This window comes from Notamacropus eugenii, chromosome 2, assembly GCF_028372415.1.
Source record: "Notamacropus eugenii isolate mMacEug1 chromosome 2, mMacEug1.pri_v2, whole genome shotgun sequence".
In the NCBI taxonomy this organism is placed as follows: domain Eukaryota; kingdom Metazoa; phylum Chordata; class Mammalia; order Diprotodontia; family Macropodidae; genus Notamacropus; species Notamacropus eugenii.
In genome coordinates this window covers 453,902,554-453,925,397 of record NC_092873.1, presented here as the reverse complement: position 1 = coordinate 453,925,397, position 22,844 = coordinate 453,902,554, and the positions used below count along the sequence as shown (strand labels likewise).

The 22,844-nt window shown below is 35.6% G+C and overlaps 1 long non-coding RNA gene across 2 annotated transcripts in view; it reads right to left on the bottom strand.

The window, feature by feature from the left end:
- Window positions 1–2,677: 2,677 nt before the first annotated feature.
- LOC140529589 (uncharacterized) overlaps window positions 2,678–22,844 on the bottom strand; it is a 56,367-nt gene continuing 36,200 nt past the window's right edge. For both annotated transcript variants that reach the window (XR_011975605.1, XR_011975604.1), the window contains exons 2-4: window positions 20,389–20,489; window positions 12,431–14,327; window positions 2,678–3,291 (exon numbers count right to left, since the gene is read on the bottom strand). This is a non-coding gene — a long non-coding RNA (uncharacterized lncRNA). The remainder of the gene's footprint in view (window positions 3,292–12,430; window positions 14,328–20,388; window positions 20,490–22,844) is intronic.

Here is a 22,844-nt window from a genome sequence, read left to right as displayed (position 1 = left end):
CAAATGCTATTCCAATCAAGTAGAAGTAAATAGTTAAGCAAATATGAAATATAATCTTATAAAATCTTAAGGATTTAATATTAGCATTTTATACTTTTGAACATTTAATTGCAGTAAAATATAATTATATATACTTTTACCAGTGTGTATGTTATGTGTGTAATATGTTTACATGTATAGTATGTGTATACTCATGCAACACACACACACAAACACACACACACACACACACACACACACACACAAACAGACAATGGATAAAGCACTGGACCTAGAGTTAAGAAGTCAAATCTGGCTTCAAACAGTTCCCAGCTGTGTGACTTATGTCTAATCACAACTTCTTCCCTAGTTTCCTTTTCTATAAAAGGGGGATAATTACCTATTGCATATGGTTGCTGTGAGGGTTAAGTGAGATGATATATATAAAGGGCTTTACAAACTTCAAATCATTATAAAAATGTTCCTGTTATATGTCCTTAAATCTTGGTGTTTTGTTTTGTTTGTAAAATGTGGGTAATAATAACACCTCTATTACAAGACTGTAGTAAAAATACATGAAATAATGTATGTAAAGTATGACACAGGCTTTCATAGCATTAGATTATGGTTATTATTGCCATGACCGTTGATATTATTTCTATTATCTCTGTCTTCCTCTCTAAAATGTTCCACTCTTTCTTCTTAGTTCAGTTCTCTGGATTGGAGTAAAACAAATTAAATTTATTTTACATATCACTTCCCTTTAAATAATTGTAGTCAAGTATCATGACTCCCCAAGTCTTCTCTTCTCACACGAAATATCCCCAGTTTCTTTAACTGAACATCATATAATATGGTTATCATCATAGGAGGCTAGAACAACTTGATTACACGTTTTCTGTCTGCCTTCTAGTTTGCTTGTATTCTTTCCAATATATTTTAACATTTCAGATAGGACCCAAGGCAGACTAGAATACAGTAGGGGTGTGTTTTAACAAGTTTAATAAACAGCTCTCTAGAAAAACAAAAATGCACAAAACACTTTTAAGTTTAATTTACATTTTTTAACATTTTTTCCATCACTATCAAGTCTAAACAATCAACAAAAGAATAAATCACACCCTAATTTATGGCATGTCGATTTCCAAAGTGTAAATGCTTGCCCTGAGTACTTACCAATCAGCTCTTGAGAGCTGTTTGAGCTAACTCCAGCATATTATTAAGTAGGAGTATCACCTCCCTCCTTCTAGATGCTATATTTTTATTTATGTGACAAAGAAAGGGTATCACCATACACAGTTAAATATCACTAGGATAACAACTTGTGTTTTGAGTGTATTTTATTTAATGTTAGGGTTCGTTGATAGGAGATTAATAATGGGTTAGTTTGATTCCTACATCTAAAGCCACAGAAATAAATGTGGGCTTTTTAAAAAGCTTAGCAAAGTTCCTGGCCCATTATTAATCATGTGCAACCTTTTGTGACTCTGTGGACCACACTGTCCATGGAGTTTTCTTGGCAAAGATACTGAGCTGGTTTGCCATTTCTGTGTCCAGTGGATTAAGGCAAACAGAGCTTAAGCAACTTGCCCAGGATCACACAGTTAGTAAGTGTCTGAGGCTGGATTTGAACTCAGGTCTTCTTGACTCCCTGTTAAACTTTCTATCCACTGAGCTACCTAGCTACTTCCTGGTATTTACTCCCTTAGCTCCCTTCCCCATCTCCCACCAAAACAAAAAACAAAAACAAAAAAAACCTAATGAGAATTTGAAACACAATAAGAGATGACATGCTTAGAGAGTGTGTCTAGCTGTAGTAAATTAATTGATGTCATCAGAACCACAAGAATTATTCCCTGAAAGAACTGATGGATATAATTGTGAAGGTAGATAAAATAAAACATATATGTATGGATATGTGTGAGTGTGTTCATCCTTCTTTGCTCTTGATTGTGTTTTGAGTGAGGGAGGGCTGTGCAGGTCACCAGCCTCACTTCTCCTTCAGAGCCATCTGAATCCAATGACCAGATATCCATCAGGATGACTGGAGATGACCCAGGATGAAGCAACTGGGGTTAAGTGACTTGCCCAAAGTCACACAACTCGTGAATATCAAGTGTCTGAGGTGAGATTTGAACTCAGGTCCTCCTGACTCCTGCACTAGTGCTCTATCCACTGCACTGCCTAGCTGCCCCCATGGATACGTGTATGTAGAGATACAAGGCAATGGGGAGAGAGAGAGACAGAGACACAGAGACAGATACACAAAGACAGAAAGCTACAGAGACAGAGAAGTGTGTTTAAAATTTGAAAATAATTTTCTAAATTTTATCTTGGTTGATCCTCAGAACAAGTCTGTGACATGGGTGCTCTTATTATCTCCATTCCACAGCTAAAAAAACAGAGACTCAGAGATTAAATGACTTGACTAAGATCAAAAAGCTAATAATTATCTGAGGCAGGATTCAAATTCAGGTCTTGATGAAACCAAGTCTAGCTCTCTACTGTATCATCTTATAATATTTTTGAAAAATTACAGAAAACAAGTATTACTAGACTAGAGGAGAACAATTATGCCAATTTTCAAAAAAACAAAAAGGAAAGGAATTTTATTTTTAACTGTATGTCAATAAAATCAATTTTATTTCCTAAGAAAATACTACATATATTACACAAGGAACAGTTTGTGTAGGTTTAGAAATTAAAATGCTGTTCATCAAGGACTAGAATGAGAATATGTGATGATACAGAGTAAGCTCATACCATTTAGATAACAGAAATATTATGTCTAGATTACTTGATTTTGGGAAAGTATTTGATATATCTATAAACAAGTTAGAGGGATATCAGCTAGAAAAGTGAATTTAGTTAGAGGTAGAACTGGATGAATGAATGATTCAAAAGAGCAGTGATCAATGGAGCACCATCAGGCTTAAAGAAGTTCTCTAATGTTAATGGTGTCTCCCAAGGATCAATCCTAGATTCTCTGCTATTTCAGATGCTCATCAATGACTTGGATGTGATGGGACCAATGGCAATTTTATTAAATTTTCAAATGATACAAAATGAAGAGGGTATCAAGAATTGATAGGGTTCCAAAAGCTATCCACATGATAGAATGATGGAGTCAAATTTAACACATTTGACAAAAATTTATTAATTACCTTCTGTGGGAGGTGGTATGGTGCCATTAAAAGAAAGCTGATCTGAGAGTCAGGAAGACATGCATTCAATTTCCACATCTGATGCTTTCTGGCTTTATGATCTTTTCCAGGTCATGTAATATCTCAGTTCCCCCGGTATTCACTAAGGCTGGAAGGAGAAGAACTGATGCAGATATTACTTAGTACAGGAAGTTTCCTCACTGGAGTTTTTGATTTAATTAAAAACTTGGAAAAGATATATACATATATATATGCATATATATATGCAAAATCAGTCACTCTTTCAGTCAATGGGAATAGAGAGATAAAACAAAATGTTTCCTGATCTCAAGGAATATACATTCTATTGGATGAATTTAATAGGAATAGGTATAAATTCAAGCCAAAAACTTGAATTAAAAGCATCGGTTGTATGAGTAGAGAATGGGGAAGATTTAGTTATACAACAGTTTATATAATAAAGCTGAGACTCTTAATAATAGCTAGAATTCATATAGTAACTTAAGGTTTGCAAAGTATGTAAAAATATGATATTTTTCCTCACAACAACTCAGTCACTAAACGTTTTATTAAACACCTACTACAGGCAATGTGCTAACTGCAAAGGTCTCAAAGAAAAACAAAAGATAGTCCCTGCCTTCAAGGAGCTCACAATCTAATGGAGGAAAACTGCATTGTTGTTGTGTTCATCCTTCGTTGCCAAAGAAGACCATGCCATCAGAGAAATGATGACATGACTTGCACTTGACTTTGTTTTGAGTGAGGGAGGGCTGTGCAGGTCACCAGCCTCACTTCTCTTATATAAAAGAAACAGAAAAGGTAGTGGGGAGGAAACAAAGGAGGACACAAAGTTGGAGTAGGCTGAGGTGGGGGAGGACTCTCCAATCAGAGTGAGGGAGGAGCCTCAGATTCAAGGAATACTGATGGGAAGTAAATTTCAAAGTTGATATGATCTTGAAGGATGATGAGTCTGGGATAAAGGCAGTAAATGTTTCTATTTTCTTCATCCTGCCTGAGAAAACATGGAGGTGGAGTGATTTTGTCAAGATCACATAGCTAATGATTGGCTGAGGCCAGATTTGAACTTAGTTGCTAGCACTGCTGACTCCAGGTCTAGCACTCTATCCGCTGCTCCATTTAGATGCTTAGTCTTATTTACAGTTATCCCTTCCACATGGTGACTTCCCCATCATGGTTTCAATTTGTTGCAGGTGGGCACAAACAAATCAAATGGAAATTTTAGGAGATCATTGCAGAAGCCATAACAACATGGAAAGGCCAGCAGATGACACAGAAAAAATTTTGAAATTGAGAAATGCTTAAAATATTTGCATTTTATTGCATAATATCAAGATTTTATTTTTTAATATCATAATAATTCAGACTTCTTCTTGGGGCCAAATTAGTTTACATGAATTTTCCAGATCACAGGGAGCACCAAGTCCCCAACCCCTGCGATGTTGAAGGGATAACTACAGGGAATTTCAAGTTCAATATGCGAAAACAGTGTGGGAAGGCAGTCAAATAAATGAATGCAATCTTAATCTGTGACTGCAATGCTTTCCCTTGAGAGGCAGGGGCCTCCCCAATACTGATGTACCTCCTTTGAAGTATGCATTGCCCCTTGTTAGGGATACTGTGGAGTTGATACAGCTATGTGTTGGACTTCTAAGTTGTATTACAACTTAGAGAGTCTGCGATCAGTTGCTATTGTAGAAAGACTTCCTCTTCAGACACAGGTGACACTAGATAACTTCTGGGGTTCTTTCAGAATATTATAGTCTGTGTGAATTTACAGGAAGCATACATTTCGCAATTTAAATGCAATTTAGTTTTGCAAGCCTTGGGTCAAACCTCTTCTGTATTTTTGATAAATTCAATAAGGCATATATACGATTTTATTGGCTTTCATTTCAGAATATTATTACTTCCCTTAGGATTGCTTTTAGGTACATAGCATACTATACATTTCCATTTAGTGGGTAGTGAACTGATGTACAGAATAGACTATATGACAGTGATAAATGCACACTCCAAAAAATAGTTCCAGGGATTACTCTGTGAGAACACAGTCCAAATAAGTTATGTAAATCAGAGTTTTATGGGGAATTTGCATTTGATTTTCTGGCTGTTTTGTTTTAAACATACTGATTGTCTGATTATGGAAAATAACTTCAAAAGCTAATTTAAAAGATGTGTCATGCAGTGTGTAGATATTTTTCCCTTGATAGTTTTTAACCTTTCTTTTCCTGCTTCATTATTGATATATTCCTAAATTAGAATTAGAGAATAATTATGCAATTTTAATTTATTATTTTCAATCTAGTGGATTTTTTAAAAATCATATGTATAGCATATACATGAATATATGCACAAAATTAAATACAGTATAAATTTTCTTATATAGAGAATGGTAAAAATATTTGATTCAGTCCTTTAAGGTTTGCAAAGAGTTTGATATATAGTATTGCATTTAATCCTTAAAATGACCCTGTTAGTTATGTACCCCAGATACTATTACCTTTCATAGATGAGGAAACTGAGACTAAAAGAGGTTAAGTAAGTTTCCTAAAGTGACACAGTTATTAAGCATAGGAGAAAGAATTCAAAATGAAATATTCTTAAAGTTTAATCTAACACTTCCATCATATTGCCTCCACGGATGTGTGTGTATACACATATGTATATATGTATGTATATATACATATGTATGTATATACATATATACACACTATGAATGTAAATATATATTTTATTGTTATTTTAATGTTGCATTTTGTTATACTGTTGTATATAATCATTATTTTTGTCATATAAAATTTAACCTAACCTATGATTTCATTTACGAGGGAAACTTGCTCAACAAATGCAAATTGTCATCTGCTCTGAAATTTGTAATCTTAGAATATGACTGTGTCATCAAGAGTTTAAGTGAATTTACTTGAATCAAACAACCAGTATGTGTGAGAGCAGGGCTTGGAAATCCCAGCTCTTGTTGACTTCAAGGTTAATAGGTTAATTCTCTATTCATTACACTAGATTTCTCTCTCTCTCTCTCTCCCTCTCTCTCTCATAGATTCACACACATACACACACATTCACTTACCTAGATATATACATATATGTGTATGACTACATATATATTTTATACTTATATATGGATATACATATAAGTAAACATATGTATATGTTTTATGTTCATATTGTGTGGTAGTGTGTGATTTGTCCTTCATTCTCAAAGAGGACCATGACATCAGACAGATGACATAACTTGCAATTAAATTTGATTTGAGGGAGGAAGTGCTGGGCAAAATCACCAGCCTCACTTTTTCCTCTAGAGCCATCTGGATTCAGTGGCCTGTATCTGACCAGGGCAACTAGAGATGCCCCAAGATGCCGTGGGATACCTTGGCTTTTTTTTAAACTAAGGTGTTTTCAAGTTTTCACTTTCAGTGAGGCACCGCCCATTCAGTGATTAGATCTCTTCAAGAAATGAGTCAAGGGATGGCCCCTTTAATTTAAAAAAAAAAAAAACATATATATTAAACTTGGAGGGGAAAACCCTCAAGGTTGCTGGCCAAAAGAGAACAGTTACTATTTACATTTACTCTGAACCACAAGGGCCAAAAATAATGATTAAGTAGTGCTTAGGCAAGACAAGGACCTATTGTTGTCCAACCAATGAGATCCAGGGTGAATTGGGTTTATGGCTTGTTTTTGAGGAAAGAAATGTAGCCAGTAAACCCCAAGTTAATTACCTAGGTTTCAGCCATCAAAATTTAGCTTCCTTAGGGCATACCACTCTCAGGTAAGGGCATGACACTCCAGGAGAAGAGAGGAGAGAGGAGAAGAAGAGAGGGAAGAGGAGGGAAGGAAAAGAGAGGGAAGTCAGAAGAAAGATTGGATATAGGAGGGGAGAGTTAGGAGACAAGGACCTGTTTAAAAGTGGAATCAGCTTCCTTAGGCAATAGTGAGATTCCTCTTACTGGAGGTTATCTAGAAAAGTCTGGATGACCTCTGATTGGTTCTACTTCAGAAGGGATGCCTTTTCAAATATGGGCTGGTACTCCATCTGACATTTATAATTAAGCCATTCCTGTCCATTCTCTATAGTTCTCCTTCATATCTGCCAAAATTTGCCATTATTAGGTACCCTCCCAAAATACTAGGGATTGACTGGCTTTCTCTTGGGCTCCCTAGATCTCTCTCTCTCTCTCTCTCTCTCTCTCTCTCTCTCTCTCTCTCTCTCTCTGTCTCCCTGTCTCTCTGTCTCTCTCTCTCCCCCCCCATCTCCCTGTGTCTCTCTCTCTCTCTCCCTCTCTCTCTGCCATGTATTCCTCTGATGTCCTCTTTTCCACCACTTCTGCTACCTAATCGCTCATGTATAACATGCTAAAGCGTGCTTATACCCACCATCCACCTCTTCACTAACCTTTCAAAGATCTTCAGTTTCAATTCTTTGAGACTATAGTATTCTATGATTTCCTGTCACAGAACAGTAATTAGGAAACTATTGGGAGTCAAAAAAAGGCTTCAGAGATAAGCTTGGAATCAGTCATTAAAAGAACTTTAAAATTTTCCTAAGGAAATTTTTCCTCTTTCTTCTACCTTTTCATTTCTTGTCTTAAATCATTGTACTTTTGCAGTCTTGATTCAGATAAATGCCTTATGGCTTGTTTATTCAATTGCTTGAGAGTCTTGAAATTAGTCATTCAGTCACTTTTCCCCTTCGTGGATTGTTAGGATGAATCCTTTTAAGTAAATATGGATCACATTTTGGATGCTCTGTAAATGTTTTGGTTCTTAACACCATCAGTATAATGTCATCAGTAAACAGAAGCATCTGGAGGATGGTCCTTTAGGGACAACCTCCAAGACAGTGTTGAGTAAGCATCCAAAAACAAGAGAGAAGCCATCATGTATTCCTCTCAATAAATGATGGTACAAAGAACCAATGTGCTAGGATTAATGGTCTTTCTAGACCAAGATCAAAGCTGATTAGAGACACCATTAAGCCCATAATTTGTAAAACTGAGTCACAAAGAGCTTAAAAAAAGGACAGCTTGATGACTTCAGAAGTCAAGAAGTACAGATTTTTGGAATGTTAATCACATGTTCTATCATACTTTCATAAGATTTTTAGTGGAAATTCAGTCTTACTTGCCATCATACTGATGCTTAAAGTCCTAGGAATCACTTTTCATCAAGCTCTGGATAAACATAAGTATCTTTTGAGGTTACTGATCTCTATGTGCTCATTTTAGCTATCTGAGGACATAGAAAAAGGCAGAAAATGACCTACAATTTGCATTTAGAACATCCTTGGTGCTTTCATTTTGTTAATTTTTTTTTGTAAAATGAAAAGTTTTTAAATGCTAGGATGTTGCTGTTTTAAAAGTAAATATCCATTAAGAGTAGCTACCAAAGAAATAATTTAAATTCAGATTGCTCTCCTGTTCATTCTAAAACCTTTTAATGGGTATAAGTAATTAATCTGAATCATATCCTTTTTGGTTATAGAGAAATAAAAAGCTAATTGCTTTTAATAAAATAAGAAAAATATTAGGTAAGGTTTTGTACTCATTTGTCTTTCTTGGAAATTATTTGAAAAGAAGGGAAATATTTATAGTTGTATTCAAGGAGGAGAAAAATAATTGTATATGTCACCTCATATAGCAAATTATGAATTTTAAATATAATATGCTGAATTTAAGTTCCATAAGATTGTGACTAGGTGTGTAAAGTGGATATTCCACTAAAATTATATACAGGTTGTTCCCAAAGGTTTGGTGAAGAAGCTCAACACTTAAAACTGCTCTAAGATATTGAGAACACTTTATATGATCTTTTCATCTGTAGTAACTTTTCTCAGATTTGCTAAAGAAAAATAATCACTAACTCTTTATGGAAAAATTGCATACACAAAGAAAGTAAGAGCTTTCTTTTGTGCCTTAGTTGAGCTTTGCCTTAATCAATGTGAATATAGATCAGATCTATAAGACAAGAACTATTTTCCAGTTTACCCAGAGAAATAAATGGACTTTCCCAAGTACATATAAGTAAGTAGCAAACTAGTATTTGAACTCAGGTCTCATGAATCAAAATAGTTACCTTTCTACTAAATAATTCTTCCTTCCTCTAAGGTCCTTAATATTTTTTGAACGCTGGTGAAAATACTGGTCATCCATCTCTTATAGATTGCTTTTAATATATTTAATACTTATGTAAGCATAGAGCTCTGTTGATTATAACACTTCACTTAAAAGTGGGCAGGTTAGATAAGAACAGATCCATTTGGAAACCTTAAAGAAGACTCAAGCTGATGCAGAAGTAATACCACCTATTTAAGGATTGAAGAAATTTCAAGAAAAGGTATGATATTTTCCTCACTTCTCCCAGTTATTATCCATCTAAAGAAACCATAATGCAATCTGTTGCTTCTTTGCTTAAATGTTTCCAATAGTGTGATTTGGTTTTTCTTCAAAAGGACAAGAATCAACCATAAATAACTATAAATGTAAATTAAGGCAGAGAGCCAAACCTTTGCCTAAATGTTAGAAATTTTCCTGAGGCTTTGGAGCAATTATAATTGTACTCCTAATTTTCTGTCTAAGTGGAGAGTCCAAAAGCAGCAGGACTACATATATATTTGAGAGACTATATGTATATGTGTCCACATTGTGTATGAATGTACAAATGTTTATCCATACATGTGTCCATACATATGTGTGTATTGTATGAATGCATGCATCCACAAAATATGTACCTATATACTCTCTGTATATGTATTTATTTGTAGATAGATAGATAGATAGATAAATAGATAGGTAGATAGATAGAGATAGATAGATAGATAGATAGATAGATAGATAGATAGATAGATAGATAGATAAGATATTTATATATTCAGGCCAAAATGTCAATTTTTACATGAGGCTGTAATATCTAATAGCAACTTAAATTTGCAAAGTGTTCTTCACATGGTCTTATTTGATCTTCATATAATCCCTTGAGTAGGTAAAAAAGTATAATTACTCTTACTTCATTGTTGTTGTATCTGTCCTTCATTTTCAAAGAGGACCATGACATCAGAGAAATAATGACATGACTTGCACTTGACTTTGTTTTGAGTGAGGGAGGGCTGTGCAAGGTCACCAGCCTCACTTCTCCTCCAGAGCCATCTGAATCCAGTGACCAGATATTCATCAGGATGACTGGAGAAGACCCAGGATGCAACTAGAGATTTTGGACCTTTGAGGCCAAGGCCTATTCAGGTACTCACTTAGAGTGAGGCAATATCCATTCAGTGAACAGGCCTCTTAGAAGTTAGTGAAGGGATGGCCCCTTTAATTCAAAAGAAAACAAATCAAGCTTGGAAGGGAAGACCCTCAGGTTCCAAAGGAAAACAGTTACCATTGACATTTCCTGGAAGCCAGGTGGGCTGAAAATACAGCTATTAAGTGGAGCTTGGACAGGGACCTACTGTGGTTCAATCTCTGAATTTCAGAGTGAACTGGGTTTAAGGTTTTGTGAAGAGAAAAGAGAGAGAGAGAGACAGAGACAGAGACAGAGACAGAGAGGATGGAAGGAGGGAAGAAAGAAAAGAAAGGAAGGAAGAAAGGAAGAAAGAAGGAAGGAAGGAAGGAAGGAAGGAAGGAAGGAAGGAAGGAAGGAAGGAAGGAAGGAAGGAAGGAATAAAAAGAAAGAAAGAAAAGGAAAAGAAAAGACAGAAAGAAAGAAAAGAAAGGAATCTAGATAGTAATCCCCAATGGGCAGCTTCTGGCCATCAAAATTTACCTTCCTTTGGAGAGAAAAAGGAGAGGGAGAGAGAGAGGAGGAGCTGAGTTACCCAACTCTGTCCCCATTCAGGCAGCTCAGTCTACTCATAAGTTGTGTTTGTCCTTCCTTTTCGAGAGGACCACGACATCAGGGAAATGATGACATGAATTGCAGTTGACTCTGCCCAAGCTCCACTTAATGATTGTATCCAGTCATCCTGATCAATATTGGTCAGTGGATCCAGATGGCTCTGGAGCAGAATGTGAGGCTGGTAACTTTGCACAGCCCTCCCTCACTCTTATTTACAGTTGAAGAAAATTAGGTCTTCCTAACTCCACATTTAGTATTCTTTATATCATCCCACTCTACAACTGTTTGATTAGTCAGTATCCTTTTCCACTCATAGATGTCTTCATTTCATAGAAGGTGGTTGCTTGTTCTCCTGGGAGATAAGGAAAAATAATAATATCACTGTCATTTGACTCATGCTTCCCCAGCACCAGATCCTTTCAGGGACTGTGATTGGAGCTTTACTCACCCCAAAACCTGCAGCCCTGGAAACTACGACCATGCATGAAAGATGACTATATCTACTCTTCCATATGTAATCTAAGTGACAACAACAAAAGTAACAAAATAAATAATAAGTCCTTTACCTCTAAGAGGTCAGGTAAATGTAGAGACAGTCATGTGTAGAGACACTGTATACGTAGAATTCAGTAATTAAATGGTCTAAGAAAATAGTTCTTAAACTAATTACTAGTAAACACTCTGGTGGGTTGATACCACATTACATGTAGGTACAAAGGAAAGTGGGTCAAATAATAACTACCCTCCCTGGAAAATTGATTTGGATGCCCTTTTTTGAACCAGCAGTCACTGTTATTTGCAGAAACACTACCTAATCCACCAGTATGACTGAAACTGCTTTAGAAACAAATACATACCTCAATCTTTTGTAATCATCTAATTCTCAAGACATCAGGTCTCTTAAAAGTAGACTACTGTCTAGATCCAGAGCCTCAGGCACCAGCCTAGATCAGATCTCAAGAATATATTCCACATGGAGAGTATGTTACATGAGAGAAGAGGAAGGAGTAGACAGAGGTAATGTAGACAGAATAAAATAATTTCTATTCCTTGCCATCTTCACAGAATCACAGAAATTCGGAATCTTAAGGGAACTCCAAAGCCATGTAATGTAACTTATAATTGAACAAGAACATCTTCCAGAACATAATGAGATTTGAAACTCTAGGCATCCTAAGAGGCATAAGTGAGGAAGAAGTACATTCCAGAAATAGAGACTAGTTAGTGCAAAGGCACCTAGGAGATGGAGTTTTGTACATCAGAACAGCAAAAAATTCAGTCTGAAATATATGAAAAGAATTAATAGATAATAAGACTGAAAAGTTAGGCAAATGCCAGATTGTAATGGGCTTTTAATATCAAACAGAAAACTTTATCTTAACCCTATAGCAATATGGAGACACTCAAGTCAAACTTACCTTTTCGTTGTTCTCAGGAACTATATCATTATTAAGGCAAGTTTGAGATGTTAGTTGTTCTGCTTTTGGCGGAGAGAGCACTCCTAAAGAAATTTCATAACTTAAATCTCCTATAACTGCTATATCTGCTCCAGTAGCAGACTTGGAATCTGTTTCCCAGAGTCCTCATCTATCTTTTCTTATAGTTCTGTTGGTGTGTAATATACTCATCTCGAAAAATTGTTTTCTTAATCAGCCAAATACTCTCCAATATGCTTTAACCCTTTTAATTCTTGTATTTATACAGGAATACATCTTCTTTTTTGAGAACAGAATTTGTCATTTTAATTATTATTTTCAGTTATCAAGCATTTTTTTTCCTTTCCTTGTACTCTTTCTACTCTCCCAGTGGTTCATCTGCTTATGATCAGTGTCTTTTACTGAGTTTTCTTCCACCTCACATCTTTCACAATTTCACATGCTTTTTCTCCCTAAAATGCCCTTGTTGCTTATTTTCTTACTCCCTCCAATTTAATTACATTTCTCCCCCAGGAGATTGGACCTTAATCCTTTCGTAACTTCTTCTTACATTAGGTAATTTGTCTCAGTGTCCAATGCTAGTGACTTCTGGGGGATAGGACTGGTACCAGGTGGATGCCTGTTCACTTTCCCTCAGGTGCAGTAGAGCACTACACACAACACTTACAATGATATCTTGCCCCAGTTTCTGCTGTTCTACAGCTGAGTACTATTGCAACACAAAGTTCAGTTTCTCTCCAGTCCCAGTCAGAGTGGGCTCTTTGTTTTTCTGTAGTGCTGAGGTGAGTATGTGGATGGAGAAAGATGAGATCTGTTGAGTCATTAGGTAAACTTTTACAACTCAGTCAGAAGCAGCAGTGGTAGGAGAAAAGGTGCAAAGTGAGTGTCTTAGAGGTTATTAATTAACATTCTCTGTTGTTAGTTCACAAAATTTTCACCTTCTTAGCATTCGTAATGACTTAGAGCAGGGATCCAACTGAAATTACATTTGTCTTGTGCATGATTCCTATTGCGGAGAGATTTGCAAACAATATTAGCAAAACATAGGACCTATAATTCTAAGGAAAATGATATGTCTACTATTCTTATAGCATATGACAAAGCCTATTAGAGGAATATTTTTGGGATAAGTAAGCATAACTGGAACAAAGTAAAAGACTGATAAGAACTATACACCACTGATCTGTTAAATAAAACTGAAATAAACTTGCCTCTAGATTATAAAACAACTAAGTTGAAGAGTGGAAAGAAAAGGTTTTCCATGGGCAACAGTCGCATCAACTCAGTCAATATTATGGTGACAAAGAAGTTTGTCAAAAAATAGCTGTCATTCAGATTTGTTTGTGGGAAAGGAGTTTATGATAGCAATTCAGGATCAGGTCATTGCCATAATAAATTATTGAAGGATTATCCCTAAGAAATTTTGATTTAGTGATATGTGCAGATCATGTAAGGAAAAAAATGGAGACAGTGTGATGTATCATCGTAAGCTATAAAATTTTGGTACTGACAAATAACTAACAAGACATGACCAGGTGGTTAGAATCATGTCAGAAATTCACTATTGTTTATGGATGGACAAATATTCATACTACAAATACACACCTCAAAGTACCTTGGAGAATTCAGCCAATATTGGAACCGGATCAGTATCATAAACCAAATGTCTCTGTATAATTAACATGCAGCTTTAAGAATAATATGTTTAATCGGCTTTTGCTTTCTGAAATATTCATAATCTCCAAGCTTCATGTGATAGAAAAAAAACTTTCATATAAATGATCCTAAGGAGATTAAGATCCTATAGGAACAAGATAAAATACTTATCTCTTTTGTCCTCTCTGCCATTGATGTTGTACTGAGGGTGCTTTCAATGAATCTATAAAAGAGGAGGTTACATCTTAAGATATACATCAAACTATAAAAAGCTATTACACTCTCCAGCTGGGCAACAATCCATAAAATACTTAAAATAAAGTGATAATAGGTAGCTATGTAACACAGTGGTTGTAGTACAGGACTTGAAGTCAGGACTAAGTTCACATACTGCCTCTGACAACAATTGTGCGACCCTGGAAAAATCACTTAACTTCAGTCTGACTCAGTTTCCTCATTTGTAAAGTGGAGATTAGCATCTATATCCCAGTGTTACTAAGAAGATGGAATAACATAAGAATGGTGAACTGTCTTGCAAACCCTATAGTGCTACAGAAATGCTAATTATGATCCTGAGGATGATGATGACAGTGACTTCCCCCAGGATTGTTTCTGTTTGAACCTCGTTGAAAAGGCACCTCATTGAAAAAGATCAGAATAAGATAATAACAACACTACATTTATAGTAACTCTTCAAAGTTCACAAAATATTTTCCTCACAAGCCTGCAGTCCAAATTCCATTTCCAGCTTCAATTTCCACTTATTTATGGTTCATGTTATTGTAGGAAGTGGGAGCAGCAGGAAACGACAATACAGTGAGTATTGATTAGGTCTGACTGTATTAATGAGGAAAATATGGATACCCAGAGGAAGCAACACCTACCTTACACACCTGCTGAGATAGGAGACTGAGAAATACGCTTCTCATGAGGTAAAAACACCAGAAAAATGACTAGGTTTCCAAGAGCTAAGGACTTAAAGTAGATTCTTCTCAGTGTGCAGTCTAAGAAAAACAAATAATGTTTGCCCCAAAAACCAAAACACTGATAGGAGCAAGATATATATTATTTAACATATAGATATGAACTTCTTGTTGGTTTGGGAGTGGGTTAAAGTGTATTAAAATGAATTAAATATCCAGACAGACTGACAGATTCCTGAGCCTGGATATTTTCAATTTGCTTCATTCAGCCATGTGACATACACATACATGCACACACATATACATGTGTACCTGTGTGCATGCATGATGTGTATATGTTTCTATATACACAATACATATATGCATATACACTATGTACAAATACACATGCCCACATAAGGGTGTATATGTGTGTACATGTGTAGTTTTCTCTCAAAGACTGAAAGAGCTAAGACAAATATAAACAGGCTATCTTACTTTGGAAGTGACACAATATTGAGGGTTTGGGGAGATTCTCAAATTATCTGATACGAATGGATATGGATAGGGACAGCTAGGTGGTGCAGTGATTTTAACACTGGACCTGGAGTCAGACAGACTTGAGTTCAAATCCATTCTCAGATTTTTACTAGCTCTGTGACCTTGAACAAGTCACTTAACCATATTTGCCTGTTTCCTCATCTGTAAAATGAGTTGAAAAAGAAAATGACAAACCACTCCAATATCTTTGCCAAGAAAACTCAGATGTGGTCACAAAGAGTCAGATAACCGAAAGGACTGAACAGCAGCAAAAGCATGTGAATGGATACCATATTCCTTTGGAGGACACCAAAGGCATGAGGTGAAGAATCTATTACCAAGTACTCTATTACCAAAACAAACAAACAAACAGAAGAAGCAGCAGCAAGATAGTATCAATAACTACATCACTGGGGTGATTTTTTTAAAGTATAGATCTGACTACATCATCTCCTCAATGAGCTGTGATGGCTTCCTCCAGAATCCAATATAAAATTCTGGTTTTTTTGCATTTAAATCTCTTCTGGTGCTTCTCTATCTTCTATCTTCTTTCACCTAGATCTAACTACACTGGCCTACTTGTTTCAGGAAAACCACAGTAGTCTATTTCTTCCTGTCTCTGGACTTTGCACTAGCTATCTTCCATATCTAGAATGTTCTTGATGGGGTGCAGGCCCTGGAAGCCCCCTTGAACTCTCTTTGAATTTCCCCACTTAATCTGGTGTTCCTCTGAGACTATAATCTACTCAACTGATCTTTCATTATTTCTAGGCCCAATTCTCTGTTATCCTTAACTTATCCCAGGCCATCATTGTCTGTTATCTCTAGATTGCCTTTTGTTGCTTCCCACCCTTTATCCTATCTAGACCTTGTTCTCCCTGACCAAGTGGTCCAGCTCCCTGGAGTTCTTCGCCCTCTTCTTTTACCTTACAGTCACCCCAGCCTATTGGTCGTTCCCATCAAGATCTTCCTTAGACCCTTCCTCCTGTCACCCCAGATAAGTTAGCCATGCCTAGATCCCTCCCACAGTCTTTCTGTATAGAAAATCCACCTTGTTTTCATGAAGGTGCTCAGATTCAATCTGTTTGACTTGCCAATATTGGCATCACAAATGCTGATTCCTTAAGAGTCTAGCCAATGCTGAGATTCCTTAAGAGTCTGACCAATATGTGTGTTTGTCCTTCGTTGCTGAAAGACATCAGAGAAATAATGACAAGACTTGCACATGACTTTGTTTTTGAGTGAGGGAGGGCTGTGCAGGTCATCAGCTTCACTTCTCCTCCAGAGTCATCTGAATCCAGTGACCAGATATTCATGAGCATGACTGGAGATGACCTGGGATGAGGCAATTGGGGTTAAGTGACTTGTCCAAGGTCACATAACTAGTGAGTATCAAGGGTCTAACAGACTTTTAATAATTTTTTTTTTTCTTGGCTGAAAGAAGGCTTGGGTCAAATTCATTCAGGTAAAACATACATGTCACTATTTCAGGGTCCCAGAACCCCAAAATCTCAACACTGTGATTCCTCACCTCCACTTCTTGTCTATCCAGGCTTTCTTTTATACAGTTCAAATGCTAACTTCTGAAGGAGGCTTCTTCCTATCTGCTAAAGCCTCCCCTTTCAGATTATTTGAATCTACTCTCTAGTTATTTATGTATCATCTACCCTAGTAAATTATGATCTCCCTGAGAGCAGGGACTTTTTCTTCTTGTCTTGTAAGTACTTAGCACAGTGCCTGGTACAAAATAAAAACTTATTAGTTTGTTACCTGAATGAATTACCCAGAAGTTTTGATCCAGCATTTTTCTTTCCTTGTGGAGACTGAATGCATAGATTTTTGCAGTTTCTATATCTGACTTTAAATTATGGAAAAAAAATAATACTTCTTATTTAGAAATATCATTTCATTGATATAGTAACTTGTCTCTTATTCAGTAGAGAGATTTCCAAAGCTCAGAGACCTTGAATTACACAGCAAATGAGACAATTAATAATTTAATTAATCACAGTTAAGTTACGCAGCTAGCAAGAATCTGTAAGGATTTTAGCTTAGGTCTTCTTAAATAAATTCCACTATTTTATTCACTATGTCACATTGTCTCTGCCTAGATTGACTCATTTTCATGCAAATACTTTGTGGTAATGATTTTAATTAGTAATCAAACATAAATGCTGCCATTAAAACCCTCAGCTTTAAAAATTAAAAAATGCATTTTAGTTGAAAACTATGTTGGGTTTTTTTTTTCCATTTAAATGTATTTGCTATGTTTGATGTTCCCTGAAGGTCAAATTTTCTCCTATTTAAAATGACTTGCAAAATGAAAGCACAAATATAATTTTGTGTAGGCAGTCATCAACCTCACTTCATTTCAGTTTAGCTACCATCTCATTATATTCTCTGAGGTCCTTGTAATTCTAAACAATAATATGAGAAATTGCCATTTGTTCATTAGTAAGGCTCACCATCCTTTTTATTCTCCACACAATCAGTTGAATATATTTGAAGACAACACTCAATTGTGCCTAGAATACCAATTTCTTCTTTTTTCTTCTTTCCCGAAGCCTCTAAAAATGTTTTCTAAATTGCAAATGGAAGTGAGCATTTGAAACTCTAAGGTACTCTTGCTTTAGTCTATATTGTCAATTTGAGGAAAGTAAATAGCTTTATGCTGAAAAAGTTTCTAACAATAAGTTTCTAACAACACCATTATCTCAATAATAGCTAGGAAAGAAATATGCATACCCAACATGCACATTAGTAGGACATGGTTCATAAAATGCTGTAGGGAAAGAAGAAAAAGGGAGAAAAAAACCAAAGAATTCAATAACCACAAAAAGGAATCTTATAACTTTTTAATTTTACATAAAATAATTTCCCACACTGTTTGAAGAAACTCAGTTCAATTTCCTTAGATATGAAACAGTCTTACAATAATATTAAAACTAATTACATTCTATAATCCAAAGATGGAGTATACATAAAGAAGTACTTTTGAAAATATTTTTCCCAAAGGTCATTAAAATGAATGTGTTTTATCGAAGGTAGCTTTTTTTGTTCTACACAAAATAAAAATTTTTTGTTTCTGAAATGTTATCCAAAATACCTTGATTTAACTAAAATAATAGTTGTGACATTGATTTCCACTTAATATAGCTCAACCAAATTATGAAAGGGACAGAAAATGTAGCCTCTTTGAGAAATAGATTGATTCATTCATATTACTTCAACTATCACCTCTATTTTGTGACTCTCAGACCTACATGTACAATATTAATTTATACATTTATGTACAAATCATTTCTAATTTATTTACCTACCTTCACCTCAAAAGTCAATACATCAAAACTGTCTCCTCACTATCATTTAAATACCATCTGATTAAGTTTTCCTTCGTAGTAAGTTGCTACTCAATGTTGTCCAATAGATCCTCCTAAAACGTTGTTTTCATGTGGATTCATTTCCTCATTCCTCAAGAACCTGTGATGAATCCTTTTGTTTACCAGATCAAATCAGCTTGGTGGAGCAGAAATCATCTAACAATTTTCTTCATCTTACCTATACTATCTTATCTCCAATCTTTCCCAAACATGGAAATATTGTTCCAGAAAAGATAACTTCACAATATAGCATTTGCATTGTTTAGCTGTTGTTTCTTGTTTCTAAGTTTTGTTTTCTAACTATACTATCAGTATCTTACTGTCAGAACTTGCTTCTTTTGGATCTTTCCTAATACTTAATGCAATGGTTAATAAAGTCCTTTGGATTTGGCAACACTTAAAGTCAAAATATTGGAATATTCAGATTAAAAATAATGACAAAAGCAACATTTATATGACCTTTGAGGTTTGCAATGTGCTTTACAAATATTATCTCATTTCATCCTCATGGCTATGCTGGCAGGTAAGTGCTATTATTATTGTCATTACACATATGAAGAAACTGAGGCAGATAGAGGTTAAATGACTTGCTTAGGGTCATGCAGGTAGTATCTAAAACTAAATTTGAACTCAGATTTTTGTGACCCCAATTCCAGTATTCTATCCACTATGGAACATAGATTTCTGCTGGGAACAAGAAACAAGAAGACACAAAAAACAGTTTGTTTCCCAATTTGGCATGTTACTTACTACTAGAAATATCAAGCAGATGCTGAATTAAAACTTGAAGGGAATGTTTAAGTAGGAATTCATATTTTTGGTAGTAATCAGTACTGGTTAACCTCTAGGGTGCCCTCAGTCTCCAAAAGCCTAGAATCCAAAGTAATTCCCATGACCTTTAAAACAGATAGCATTTCCCTAATGCTCTGAGGATTGCCAGGCACTTAAAAAATTACTCTCCCAACAATGTAGGAAGTTAGGTGTTATTCTTCTTCTTATTTTACAGATGCAGAAACTGAAGCATATATAGGTTAAGGAATTTGCCCAGGGTCACACAGACAGTATCTAAAGTTGGATCTGAACTCAGGTTTCCTGACTCTAAGTTCAGAACTCTATCTGCTACGTCATTAAGTTTCCTATGACACAGAAAACATGCTTAAGTTTAGGTTCAGTGAAAATTTCTTTCATTTTTGCAAAAACAAATATAATCAATATTTTTTTCATGGCCCTGAGACTTTATTGCCATGAAATTCAATATTAGAAGTTTAGAAGTGACAACCCTGTGTTAATTAATGTGGAGATGTGTGTGTGTGTGTGTGTGTGTGTGTGTGTGTGTGTGTGTGTATTAGCTTCTCTCCTCAAGGAGCTTACTTTTGAATGAGGGAAGTAATTTACATATGGCCAATAAGGATTTATGATCTGTGAGGTCCCAAGAAAACCATAGAGCAGTCCACTACCATACCTTTTCTGGAGGATCACTGGTATTTGTGGTGTGATTATGGTTCTCAGTGAAAGAGGCAGAGGCATGAGAAGGAGAATGTAAGGGAGGCTGGGAGGAAAATACTGCAAAAATAAAAGTCCAAGAGATACAATTGCTTAGTTCTTCTGAAGTTTATCTTCCATTTAGCTTACTAAATGGCATAGTTTAATAAACAAATGAGTGAATTAATGAATTAAAAGTGTTGGAGTTATTTGAAACAATTGTCTAATTTGTTTTGGAACTCACAACTGTGCAACAGATCTTTTGTCTTGCAGTCCCATACTCTTTTCATACCACAGTACTTTATTTTCTGGATTATTTTGTTTACTCCAATTACCCTTCAAATTCTCTCATTCTGTCTTCACTATTCACATATCCCAACCATATACAGCCCCAGAGAACACATACTAAAAAAAAAAAAAAAAAAAAGATAAATAGGATCTCAGTCAGTCTCTTCTTATGTTATTTGAACCTGTTCCTTCAATACTGATATTTGTATAACCATTATCTGGAATATACTTGGTTATTTGGATTCTACTTTGATTTCAAACTGTGTGTGGATTATTATTATTAATCTAAGAATCAAATTATTGGAAGAAATATCAGAGGATTACCTGTTCTAGTTTACACTTGATCCAGAATTCTATCTGGAAGAAAACTCAGCCTCTACTTAAAGACTTTCAGTGAAATTAAAGCTACTAGCTTTCAAGGCAATCCATTATACTTTCAAACAGTGACAATTGTTACTTCAAGTCAAATTTGCCTCTTTGCTTACCGGTTTCCTACCCTAGCTATCAGTTCTTCTTTCTTGGGATAAAGAAAACAAGTGTCTTCCTTTTCTATAAGTCAGTCCTTCAAATACTAGAAGATAGCAGTCATAGACCCCTATACCTTTTCTTCCCCAGATCAAATAACACCAGTTGATTCAAGTAATACTTATCCTTTGTTGCCTTAGTCCTCTTGTAACCTGAATCATACTTCTTTTCTAGATGAAAAGCTTTTCTGTGTTCCTCTCTCTCTCTCAATCCTCACATCTAATCAGTATGCCACATCCTTTGACTCTGCCTCAAACATCTCCCTAATCTATTCCCAGCTCTGATCTTCCAGTGCTACTGTAGGCAAACCAACAAGAATGCTAAACAAAGATCAGAAAGAAAAAAAAAAGACTACTTTGAAGAATACATAAAAGGCAAGTATTTAGTGCAAAAGTTTATAGCCTTCTGGCATCAAATGGGGTTTTTGTTTTGTTCTTGGTTTTTTTTGGCTTTTGTTAATTTATATGGCAACAGAGAACATTAAGGAATTTCATCACACAGACACTTGTGCAGTTCTTTGTAGTTTTTTGGGTAGAAATATAAAAATGGCTTTAAGAGATTCATACTTAAAATAAGAGATTTGACTGTAATTCAATAGAATTTTTGAAACCCCAGGTTAAAGATTTGACTAAGGATGAGAACTTTCTACTGAATTAGCAAGAGTGAATTGAAAGAACAAAAATATGTCTTGAGAAATTCTTCCAGCTTTTGCTGACTACCTGGTTGGATAAGCCTTCATAACTTCGGAGCTATGCTCTGGGGCTAGGGAGAATGAAAGAACTTCACCTTTCTGGAAAAAGAGAGGCTTACAAGCAACCATAATTCAGTAGACAGTAGCACAGAGAAACAGATGTCACAAAGAGCTTAATGACCAGCAGATCCTATCAGAGAAGGCTTACCAGTAAAAATCAGAGAAGCAATACCTCCCAGAGATAACATGGTCTTCCCTATAGAAATGAAAAGAGTAGTATTTTATCACTGGGGACTCTGGAAATTCTAGACCATGTGCCCAAGACACATATCCTCACAGGTATGCTATCCAATGTTATGCCCCACACATATTCCCTGTGTGCTTTCTCTACACACATATTTTCTGACCACATATGTTACCTATTTTATGCTTCTCTGTGTACAGTCAATTCATGTCATTCACAGTAGTTATGTTCTATAAAGACAACTGTGATCATTGAATTAGCACATACTTAATGACTGCTCCTAGGGGAAATAAAGAGTTATGTTCCTGCTAGCCTCTGGTCGCATTTACTTTAACACTTTACACAACTGCCTCAAATCTAGATTGACTAATTTTCTCCTCACTGTTTTCTGAAGATACCTTATTATTGATTCATTAACAAGGAATTCATGGCCAATAGCACTGAGTCATGCTTGAATGAAGTTTTTCTAATACGTGTTTTTTCTCCATAAGGCACATTACAGCCTTGTTGCATTTAAAGTGCTAGACAACACTTTAACATTATATTTGGGGGCCATTTTAAATAGTGAAATCACCAACAAAAAGCAAAGATGTGAAAAAACATGGCATTAAATTGACTGAAGAAAACACATTTCAGTATGAGAGTTGAAACAATACGGAGCATCATTTTGTTTGATCTCAAATAGGAA